General features: G+C 42.7%; 1 long non-coding RNA gene across 1 annotated transcript in view; it reads left to right on the top strand.

Annotated features, from left to right (window-relative positions):
- LOC103368833 (uncharacterized) overlaps positions 1 to 12,161 on the top strand; it is a 17,085-nt gene extending 4,924 nt beyond the window's left edge. The window contains exons 3-4 of the long non-coding RNA XR_520801.1: positions 10,117 to 10,119; positions 12,149 to 12,161. This is a non-coding gene — a long non-coding RNA (uncharacterized LOC103368833). The remainder of the gene's footprint in view (positions 1 to 10,116; positions 10,120 to 12,148) is intronic.
- The last annotated feature ends 245 nt before the right edge of the window (positions 12,162 to 12,406 follow it).

The following is a 12,406-nucleotide window of genomic DNA, read 5'->3' as shown; positions in this document are numbered from 1 at the left end:
CAAAATCCAGGTACTTGTGCTGAACATCTCTAATTAGCCCAAACTTGTTTTTATTTGGTGCAGGACATCACTCATAGAACTCCTTCTGCATTTTATTTTAAAGTCTGTTTGTGTATAATGTCACTTTCCCCCCATTGTTTCCTGTCACGTTGTAATCAGACAATGAGTTAGGAGGACGGTGAAAAGGTTTAGAAGGAAAAAGTGGAACAGATGAAGGAGGCTGGCAGCAGAGAAAGTCTTTGTCTGGGTGACAGAAGTGGGTTTAAGCAGAAGAGGGCAAGTTGTCGTTTGTTTTGCAGAGATGTAGCACAGAGAAGCAGCAGGTATAAATGGAGAACCAGTGTTTTATCCTCCAGAGGATGATGGAGAACCGGGATCAGGCGAGTTCATGGCAGGTGAATGCATGTGAGAAACCAGCCAATCAGAGGAAGTCACAGAGAAACACAAAGCAGCTGCCGTGACGCTTTCCACTTACAGACTTTATGTGTCTCTGGACTCATGAATCTTTGAAAACATGTTGGATTTAGTGCAAAACTTAAGTAGCCTGAGAGTTAAACACACGCAAAAATCTACACAGGAGACGAAACCATCAGCTCAACGTCCTTTTATCAGTGACGTGTGTTTGATTATATCACCTGAGCTGGTTCGAAGTCGACCTGGACTGAATAAACACCTGCACAGAAGAATCTGGTTCCAAGAAGCCTCAGCGGCTCTTCTATCAGCAGCTGAAGCAAGTTGGTGAATGTGGGAAACGTGATAACCTCATAATAGCATCTTAGCATTTAGCTCAAGGCGTCTTCATACCCAAACACATCCCGGAGCCGCCGCCGGCGAAGCTGAAGGCTCTCAGTGCGGTTATTAATTCATCTAATGCAAAAAAGTAGCTTCTGCTGCTGGTCCTGCTGCAAATACCTCTGATGAACTCCAACATCTTCTGGAAGCAAAAAGCTGCTGATTCGAGCGATCGCCTCACTCCTGTTTCAGCCTCTTTCGGTTGGTTAAAAACATGAGGGAGCGAAATCTGTACCGAAGTAAAGAATAAAAAAAGTACTATAAATAGAACACATAGTGGCTTCTGAATGTTTTAGCAGAAATTTTAGGCTTTTACTGATCAGTTTAAGGCGCTTTGTGTCCATTCTGCAGATAATTTGACCAAATATTAGCATTTGTGTGTTTTTGACCCAACAGATTTAGTCATATTTCCAGAAGACCTTTAATAAATCAATGAAAGAACCAACATGCGTGGTTGTTTTTTGTTGTTTTTTTTGTGGCAAAGATTCACGTTTCATAGAAAATTCTGAGCTATAGGAGTCATTGGAAGCTCAAGACTGCATGATGGTGTAATGAAGTGGATGTAAACTCTTTCAATTCAATTCAATTCAATTCAATTTTATTTGTATAGCGCATATTTACAACAACAAGTCATCTCATAGCGCTTCACAAAGGCAGAGACAGAAACACCCAACAATCCAAAACATTTGGATTCCCTATAAGCTTCAGCAGTCTTGTTCACAACTGTAAAATCGGACTTTTTACTATCGTGTGCATCCGTTTGCACTTTGAGATCCTGAAGCAGAAATCTTTTATCTGTTCTAAGAAAATCAGGTCGATGGAGCCTCTTTTAGGTTTGAGTTTTTATCTTCTTTTGAACTTTGTTTTATTGCTTTCAGCATTAGTTTTACCTTTTAAATACTCTTGTTTTGTGTCTGTATCTATCCTTTACATTCTGAGGATTTTATGAGTTCTCCGTTTGGTTCTGCTGCCTCTCAGACTTTGGATAGATTTGCTTGAAGACCGCATGCTGCTGGACGTTTACCTGCTTCATGCTTCAGAGGTCAACTGCAGGTAATTTATTCACAGCAACTCAAGAATCACCTGTAAATTAAAAACAGTGGGCGGCTCTCTAAAGCTTTTTTTTTTTCTTTGCGGGAGAAGACAGATGAGGACGAGGAGGAAGACGACTCGGTGGGATGTAGCCGTCGTCTGGAGGGTTCGGGGAGGTGGCTGACATCGGCGCGTCCTACCCGTGGCTAGAAAAGGTCGGCCTGAAGGACGGCGCCGAGGCTCTGGAGGCCAGAACAGGCTCTCCGGATCTGAAGGGTTCCACCACGGCAGACGGGACCAGAGGTGCCGGCTTTGCATAGACGCCCCCCGAGGCAGTCGAAGCAGCAGGTTGGTGGATTCATGCTGGGACGGCCGAGGAATGCTGGGATTTTTCTCAAGGGCGTCTTAACGTGACAGGAAGCGCGTCATCACGGTGTCGTCGTGGCCCGGTTTGGCAGCTGGCTGGTTTCATACGGAGTCATTACAATCCAGCGCTGACCCCTCACACCGCAACAGCTGCCTGCTTTCTGAGCTATAACTGACGCGAGGGATTTGAACATGCGACTAAGTGTGTGTTAATCATGTCACCATCTGGTATCTCAACTGTTAAAAGCTCTGTCAGGAGGAGCCGATGCTCTCTGTGTGTGTTTTGATGTAACACATCTGGTGTGTTTCAGATCCACTAATGCAGCGTTTGGTGCTGGTTTCATGGAAGCCAGCGTCATTTCTCTGATGACTGAACAGATTTCCATGTAATCGTTGAGCATTCTGGGTCCCCAGGTGGTGAATCGTCATGAGCTCATCGATCCTGTTGATCTTTTTAAACCATGACGTTGATGTTTGAGTGAAATATTTGGAGGGATGGATGTGAAATTTAGCGCACAGAGTTGTTGCAAAAACTTACAGAGATCCCTGAACTTTTCTTACAGCGCCACCATCAGGTCAAAATGTAAACGTGTCCAGTAGTTTGACTGGCGACCTACTGTTAGACCCGGTTCTTTTGTTGAAGCAGCTCCAGGAAATAGTCAGAGAAAAGTTCAGGTCTCAGGTTAAAGAGTTTATTCAGGTCACATGTAAAGTTTTGCAGCGCTGGATTCAGACAGACAGAGAACTCTCATGTCCAGCTGAACTGAGATTTTTCAGTTCCAGGTTACAGATATCTTCTTGGGCTGGGCCTGCCCTGAACATAGATAAGACTTGTACGCTACCGAGTTTTATTGGCCAGTTACCAATGGCGTGGACAGACATAACTCTTCTGCGCTCTGTCCACGTCCTTGATATTTGGTGAGCAACGTGTGTGGACGTTGTTGGTACGGCGTGTAGCTAAAGCAACAATCGTATCTGATAGAACAGAGGAGTTTCTGCTATCTTCAGGTGTGTGAACCGGGTCTCACCGGCCACGTTATCTTCGAGGACGTATGCTGTGCTCAATAGGAAAATCCAAAACAGAATCATCGGCTCAGTGCAAAATACAGATTCAGAAAACATAATAGCTCCAAACATACTTAATTATGACACTACGAGAAGTTTGAAACTCACCAACCTCAGCTGCATTTGCTGCTTTAACACACCAGAATCGTTTTGGAATTAAAATCTGAGCAACGATTTCATGAACATTTTTTGCAGCAAACAACCTTTCTGCTGGATTTCAAAATGCGAGACACTTTGCTTCAGTATAAATTTAATGTTCTGCAGTTAATTAACATGTTTATTGGGTTGTTCCATCACAGATCACATGATTAGAACAATTTCTGCTCAACCGTCTGCAATTTAGCTGATTTTTTTTAGCATAACATAATGATTTTTTTTTTTAAAAAGATGCTAGCTTGATATAGCAAATACTTTTGCAGGATGGAATGTTATTTTAAAATTTAGCCTTTATTTTTGCACACTGAATTTTGAGGCAGTTTGAAAGACAACATCTCAGAAACTTTCTCAGGTAACAGCCTGTTATTTTTCATCATGTCATGAATCTGCAATACTGGACAAGTAAATCAAATAATCTTCAATTAGTTGAAATATAAATAGGAAATTGAAGCCGTCATGAAAAGTTCCATCTTTGAGCTTATATCAACAAAAAAATCATCTACAAGAGAACTCAGTGTGAAATACTTGGACATAGATATGAACAAAAAAAGTGATTTTTGCAGAACTTTTAGAAATGATTGAGTAGAAATGAAAAAACAAGAATATTGCTGTAAAAATGACAAATTAGAGATGGTTTATGCAGAAATTGCTCTAAAATGTGATGATTCTCGATGCAATAAGTCTTTTTAAAGCTGAACTCATCATACTTACGTCCATCAGCGTTATTACTCTCATCAAACTCTCTGAAAGCCCAAATCTTTATTTTTTATTTTTCGTTCGTGTGACTGTATTGACTCCTGCATTTACCTCATTCTGAGCAAAGCCGACAAAAAAAAAAACTTCCTAACTTTATACCATAAAGCAGACAATGGTCTATATCGGAGACATTGTGCTGCTCGCATCATTTTAAGCTCCAAATGAAGCTTCGGGTGAAAACACTCTCTGCGGATGGGTTTGTGTGTCCTTGCGGCGCATCAGTCTTCCCTCCTGTGATTTTAGAGACACATCCGGAGAGAATGACTGACAAGGTGAGAATAATCACTGCCAAGGTTGGGTGACTCCGCCGGGCCGGATCTGATAAACCAAATGAGATGAAGGGAAGGATGCAGCAAAGCAACCCTCCTCCGCCTCGCCTCCTCCGTCTGCAGGTTTTGTCTTTTTCCCTCCGTGAGCCCGGCCTCGTCACCGTCATGACAGCCGAGCAGAAGGAACCACAGAAGGTGCACGAGAACAGACATTTGTTGTGCTCGCTGCTTTTAGGAAACATATGAGGTGCCAGTCAGGAGGGAAAGGGACAGATTTTGCTTCCTCCCACTCCTTTTTTTTTTTTTTGTGTTTACTTCACTTTCACTGTATTTCGTCTTCGCCGACTCAAACAGCAGCACGGAAGCCCTCCTGCTACAAACACCCCCGTGCTGACTGGGTAGCCGCTAATTAGCTGACTAAACTCCAAACTCAAAAGCTTCATTTTTCACACTCTGAATTAATAATAAGATTTCTTGTGTGTAAAAATAGCCCCGGCAATATCCGAATGAGCCTCGGTCACCGTGCGCTGTATTGTCTGCCCACCAGGTGACTCAGCGTTGCAGGTGCTTATTTAGAAGTCAGGAGCAACATCTTATTGCACTAATGCACAGTCAGAGAATTAGATTGGCCGCTCGAGCAAAACACACATTACATGCTGATTAGTCGTGTCTGTACCTGTCTGCAAACACCCAATTCATCAGTGACCAATTACCGGTGAACTCAGGTGACCTCTGAACCTGACGTCAGACTGAACTTTACTGAAGTGGGGCTTCAGGAGTGGAAGTCCAGCAATTCATCCTCTGACTAAAATGAGTCATTACAAATTAAAATCTACTTTGTTTTTTTTAAACTGCACCACTGAACTAACTTCCCTCTTTAATAGCGTTGAGTCAGTGTGGAGAATGAAAGGATGAATGAATGTTTTTGTTCGTTATTTTCTTGAAAGGAACAAATTCAGTTGAACTTGACTTGCTTCTCGGACTTCGGGTTACGATGACGGGTGAAGAAAAGCAGAAAGCTGCTTCAAAATGCAAAAAGAAATCCTCATTGCACTCGTATAACAGAAGCACAACCAGAATGTGTTTTATACATCCTTCATCCAGTGAGTCAGACGATTTGTACACGAACTGCTGTTGAAGAAACTACTTTGGAGGTGAAATTAAATGTTCACTTAATGTTAATAATGAGTCAGATTTGTGGGTATTAATTAGGTTGTTCGAGTTCAAACAGGGGCTGCAAGGTGGCTCGGTGGTTAGCACTGTTGCCTCACCGTTGCCTCACCACTTCCCGTTGAGGACACTCGGCATCTTTCTGCGTGGAGTCTCCATGTTCTCCCCGTGCAGCGTGGGTTCTCTCCAGGTTCTCCGGCTTCCTCCCACAAGGTCCGAAAACATGCTGAGGACCTTAATCGGTGATTCTAAATTGTCCGTAGGTGTGAATGTGAGTGTGCTTGGTTGTCTGTCTCTAAGTGTAGCCCTGTGATAGACTGGTGACCTGTCCAGGGTGTCCTCTGCCTTCACCCTGAGTCAGCTGGGATAGACTCCAGCCCCCCATGACCCTAGTGAGGATGAAGCGGTGTATAGATAATGGATGGATGGAGTTCAAACAGGGGCTGCAAGGCTCGGTGGTTAGCGCTGTTGCCTCACCGTTGCCTCACCACTTCCCGTTGAGGACACTCGGGATCTTTCTGCGTGCAGCGTGGGTTCTCTCTGGGTTCTCCGGCTTCCTCCCACAGTCCACAAACATGTTGAGGTTAATTGGTGATTCTAAATTGTCCATAGGTGTGAATGTGAGTGTGCTTGGTTGTCTGTCCCATAGTCTCGTTGGTTTGGACTCACCATCTCTGAATCTTCACTGAAACTCTAAATTCTGAAGAAACCCCACTCAGAGATCCAGCTGCCTCTAACTTGACAGAAGCTGAGATGCTAATTAAAGGGCAGCTGGTTTCACTGACTTTAACACATTTCTGTGGTGTTTGCACTGAGAACGATTCCCTCCGTCTGCAAATTGACTGTTTTAATGAAGTGGGAAGTGACGTGATCAATAACACGCTGTTGGTCACAGTGTTTAGCGCCCACATGAGGAAACAGCTGCACCTCTAAAAGACGTACCAGGGTTTAGCAGCTTTATGTATCTCAGGGGTCACAGTGGTGAATGGCTCGTACAGCGCCGCTCAACCTCAGCTAGGTTCGACAAAGTGCTGCCAACTTGAGGTTCAGGGACACTTGGACATGTGGAGGGTCAGGGGTTGAATTGCAAACCTTAAAATGAGGCGACAAGCTGCTCGACTACCTGAACCAAGGCCACACACACACATATATATGTCAAGTTACGTCACTGATGTTTATACGGCACATTTGAAGAACCGCCGCTGTTGCACCAAAGTGCTTCCAGGGGTTATAAAACCAACACCGAACAGCACTCAGTGGGAGCACAGCGCAGATGAACGTGTTTTAGAAGTTGCTGAGTGAAAACATAAAGTCTATTGAGATATGATTGAAGCAGTCAACACGAGAAAGGTTTGGAGGAGAAACGTTTCCGATCTGCTCCTGATAGCGTGTGAAACAGAAAATCCTCTTTAGGAGGAGCAGCGATCGGACTTCGCTCGCTGCTCCTCGTTTTCTGTTTCCTCCCAGTTTGACAGTTTGATCACCTGGAAATTAACATTCTGAGTGTATGGATTAGAGAGAAGAAGCTCTGTGAATAATCTGTTCATGCTGAGGGTTAATCCATAAGGTTCCTATACTGAAGACTGACAGACACACATAATCAGTGCATTATACAAAGAAAAACAACAAAAAACTACCAAAAAAAGTTCAGTTGCAGTAGTTGAGGCTCCAGAAAAATACTTTGAAGAACATAAAACAACAATCCCATAAAAAATATACTTGTTTTCTATCATTAAATGCAGTTTGTTGCCTTAATTTCACATGAAATATGCATATTTTTTGGCGTTTTCGATGTTTAATGAAGGATATTTAGATGTGTAAAAACAATAAAATTACTTTTAAGTATATTTGGAAAGTAGTTGTGAACAAAAGTTTTCTTACACTGTTAAAAACCATGCATATCATTGCAGTCTTAAGTTTCCAATGACTCCTAAGTTTTCTATGATGGATTCATTGAAACGTGTTTGTCACTAAAAACTGCTCTTTTATATATTTATTATAAATTTCTCTGGTAAAATGAGTAAATCTGCTGGATGAACACAATGACTAGATGATAAATCTGAATAAAACACGATAAAATAAAGAAAAACATCAAAGATACGACTCAATGAAAGATGAGGTCATGGCGTAAAGCTCTACTTAGATGGAGTAAGGTCACTAAAGGTCACATGTTGCAAACCTCCACAGCGAATAACCTGTAACGTTATTAATCTCTTTACAACATGTTGGTATCAAAATAATCCTCATAGCGGAACTGCATTATAGAGACACTTGTAGTTATGTTAATCCTGCTGCCACAGTAACTGTCACAGTTTTCAGGAAAAAAAAAAGTATTTTGATGATTCTTGTTGGTCATATCTGTGATTACATGGCAGCATCATGGTGTGAAGCACGGTGGTGGCAGCATCATGATGTGGGGATGATTCTTGATTATATATTGACAGTATACTCATGAAAACCCGTTTTTGAAAATGTTGGCAAATATACAAGATATCTGTCATCAAACAAACAAATATACTTACGGGACTTTAACAGTTTCATTCATTACATTAAAAAGGAAATATCTGTAATTACGTAATTAAATTTTACAGTGAAAAAAAGTTTTTTCTTGAATATATAGACACTTTATGGTCATTAGAAGTTGCAGGTTTTTGTTGTTCTTTTAAACATGTTCATTCATGTTTAATTTAATTTAATTTTTCAAACCTTATTATTATTTTCCTGTATTTAAAAAAATATAGAAAACAAATCTATAAAATAAATCAGAAAATTTAGTTAATTTTTTCAGTGTGCTGGTGCTTTTTTACAGTAAGAAATGACAACAAGAGTTCAAACTGACGAGGCAAAGTGACCCAAAAACATCATCAGCATTCTCCATGTCACCGATCACCGATTGATCCGGATTGATTCTGACTGAACGCCGCCAGGACGCTTCGCTGCAAAGTCCACGTTTCTGATAAACTTGTGTCTGCTGGGATTATAAACATCACTTCCTCTCACAGTAGGAGGGGATAAGCCTCTTAGAGATTAAAAGCAAATGTCCTTCCTTCTGTAAGAGCTGAGAAATATCTGCGATCAACGTGGCCCATTCATCCCATTGTTTTCACGGTTTTCAAGTGAGAGCCAAACGAGTGACATTTCAGCGTATAATAGGTCCCATCTAGTGCCAGTGTTTGGAATATGTGAGCCAGGAGTTCAGAAAAGGCTCAGAGGTGCCAGGGTCTGTAAAAGGAGCAATTGCTGCCTTACGTAACGCTGGCAAGCCCGCCGTATCGCCTCGGAGGGAGTTCACAGTTCTTCTCTCTTCATTTTCAACAAGTCTCTCGAGTGTAAGCAACAACAACACACGTATACAGCCAGCAAGCTTTATATGGGCACAGTCGGATCACGTCTCCTCTGGCGCCGGATTTGTTTACGTGATTTGTTTTACACCGGACAGACAAGGTGGAGGAGATGTCAAAAACGTAACGAGCATCAGGACGGATCGCTGTCTGCGGGGTCTTATGGGAGGCCAGGTACAGAAGGAACGGGGATAAAGTGCATTGTGCTGTTTGTTGTCAGCTGGTTTTGGTTAGCGGTTACACAACATACCACCCCGAAAAAACACTCAGTGTCCCCGGGCTGTGCTCTGCTGTACGACAGCAGTGAGTATACCCAGCGAGTAAATGTCGAATGGTTTAAAATTGTAAAAACCTCCTCTTGAAAAATAGATTATTTGCTCTTATTAACAATTAAAATAGCACTTATTTGGACAACAGAGTGGGAGCTCAGTGCCGCGATCACTGAAATTAAACTGAGCAGGATTTCAAAATTTGAGCTGTGAACAAGAGAACTTTCTCACTTCTGGATCTATGGACTGTGTCTGTCTTCATGTCTGCATCATGGCTCCACATGGAAAAGAACTGACCAGAGGAACAGAAACATCTGATTAAGAAGGCTTCACAAAGATTGAGAAGGATACAGGAAGAGCTGTGACCAAGCAAAAACCAATGAAACTCCATTGCAGCAGTAATCAGGAGGTACAGAAGGAGGCATAGCAGCACTAATGGTGGTCCTCCTAAAACGACTCCACAGACAGTGAACACTGTGTGTGACACTGCTTTCACAATCTAGTTGGGAAAAACAGACGGCAGCTGATGCTCCATGATGTCAGCCCTCATGGACGGTGCGTGATTGGTGAATGCACAGTCCTGACAGTGAAGCATGGAAGTGTGATCTGAGGATGCACGAGTGCAAAAGGTGTTGGAGAGATGAAACTTATAGATGCATGTATGAATGTCTGAGGATAAACGAAACACTGGCTGACAAGACGACTCCCAGCCTGCAGGGCATGTAAACATCAACCTCCATGGATGGTGTTCCATTAAATTAATGCCCTTCTTGCTCTTTAACAGATTTTCATCTTGTAGTTTTGTGCTGAAGAACATGAAAAGAAGCCTCATGAATGTTGGAAGCAAGTCTTTGGTCAGATGAGAACACGATGAATGTGTTGTGCTCAGATGGAGTCCAGCGGGTTTGGTGTTGACCTGACCAGGACCAGCACAGTGGATGCATCGTCCTGACAGTGAAGCATGGAAGTGGAAGTGTGATGATAGAAGGATGCATGAGGTGTTGAGGAGATGATATGTATAGATGCATGAATGGATGTCTGAGGATAAAAACCAACATACTGGCTGACAAGACGACTCCCAGTCTGCAGGACATATAAACAGTCCAGTAAAACCGCTGTGCTTGCTCTTTAGCAGATTTTCATCTGGTAGTTTTGTGCTGAAGAACATGAAAAGAAGCCTCATGAGTGTTGGTAGCAAGTTTTTGGTAAGATGAGAACAAGATGAATGTGTTGTGCTCAGATAGGTTTGGTGTCGACCTGACCAGGACCCCCACAGTGGATGCATGGTCCTGACAGTGAAGCACGGAGCTTGAAGTGTGATGATATGAGGATGCACGAGAGCAAAAAGGTGTTGGAGAGATGATATTTATAGATGCACCATGAAATATAAAGAGCTTCGCATTAGTTCAGACAGGCACAGGGTCAGGGTGTCACATGGCCCCTCCTGTCCAATCGTCATCGCTGAAGTCCAGCCCACCCACTTAGCTGCTTTATAACTGAGGCAGCGTTCATTCATTCTGCCCGCTTCACGCTCACCACATCGCTGCTACTCCTCCTCCCCAAACACCACCTTTTAAAAACAGTTCAATCTCATATAACTCCGGTGTTTCCCACATCGTGGGACTGGTTGCAGATGGTTCATTATTGTACCTTGAACTATGTACTCTAGATTCTGTAAGTGAAGACTATTTAGTTGGTCTCCTGTTCTCGTGTTCATACCGTATTTGTTAAATTGTAAATTCATGGCTCTGCGGGTGTGATCTGTGATCTCAGGGATGATCTGTGTCATGCTTGCTCAGATTGTTCCAGACGAGCAGAGTCACCGCCAAACTAAATGTATGTGATCCCAAATAAATGGTTAAAATCTGACAAAGTGTTCTGTCTGAACTGTTAATATATCAAAACACTGGCGGACTCCATGTCTGCAGAAACTTGAAGAAGAGGAATATCCCAGCAGGAGAACCATCCAAAACATAAAATCACACGAGAACAAAGTAAAAAGCTAAGACCTGGATAAAGTCGTCTCTGAGGAATGGCAGAGCATCTCCCTGGGAAGCTGATCTCCTTCATGCTGCTTAAAAAAAATACAAGATTTGATGTTGCTCGGGGATGCATTCACTTCTGTTGGATACGTGGGAATTAATAAAAGCTTCTGACCTCACGTCGGCGATGTGTTCATTTTTTGAAATTCCAGCAGGCCGCTGGAAGGTGTGACCTTGCATAAAAACCCTCAACACGTCGCCGCATTTCATCTGCATTTTCCTTCCTCTGCAGAATGAATTAAACCCATAAAAACAGTGCAGACGTGATGCAAATGTCTCAATCAGAGACACTTATAAAGTAGACGCAGGTAATCGACTTGGAGTGTAAAATGAGGCATTCTGTGTAAATGTGAAGCAGCCTTCTCGTACCTGGACCACAGCGCTGGAGCTGCTGGGTGGACGGTGGACATCTGAAGAGTTCAAACTGATTTTTAATGCAATCAGACTGTTCGGTCGTTAGCGTTCAGCATTAGCATATTGCAGATCAACATTTAAATACTCCTCAGCCAGCAATTTAAGACTCTTCTGTCACATTCCCGTCACTCCCCTGCCAACACGGTGCAACTCATCAGTCAGCGCGCTGACAGCAGCCTGTAGTTTTTACTAATCATCTCGGGTAATTAGTCTCACTGGGGAATTGCTAAGAATCTCACAGAAACGTGGAGGGAAATGAGTGAGTGAGGGTGAAGAGTGCATAGCTGGCATGTGGCTGCAGCCTGAAATCCCCTTTATAAATGATTCTTTTTGTTAAGTTTCATTTTAAAAAAAAAAGAAAAGAAAGCGTGCATATGGACTTAAGAGTGCATTTGGAATGGCTTCAGATGAAGATAAAGTCTGTGTGCACTTGAAAATGTGGAAGTTGCTCTGCAGAAAAGCACAAAAACCTCCAGAAGAGCTTCGTGTTTGTGTATTTATTAGTTCGTACATCAGGAATGGCTGAACAGATGTCATCAGGACATTTAAATGGCCTCACATTCTGTCTGTTCCACACACCTGAAGATAGTTTCTTGCTGTCGTCAGTGGAAGTCGGAGGAGGGAAGATATGAGAAGTTTATTCGCTGACGTGGACTGTGAAGGAGCGAGACAGCATTGAGATATGTCCCTGTAATACAGATGTATTAATCTTACAAGTACATCAACAGCGAACA

The sequence above is a fragment of the Stegastes partitus genome, unplaced genomic scaffold, assembly GCF_000690725.1.
Source record: "Stegastes partitus isolate 25-593 unplaced genomic scaffold, Stegastes_partitus-1.0.2 Scaffold1210, whole genome shotgun sequence".
NCBI classification, from domain to species: Eukaryota; Metazoa; Chordata; class Actinopteri; family Pomacentridae; genus Stegastes; species Stegastes partitus.
Note: the sequence above shows the minus strand (reverse complement) of the source record. Positions and strands in the feature narration are given on the sequence as shown.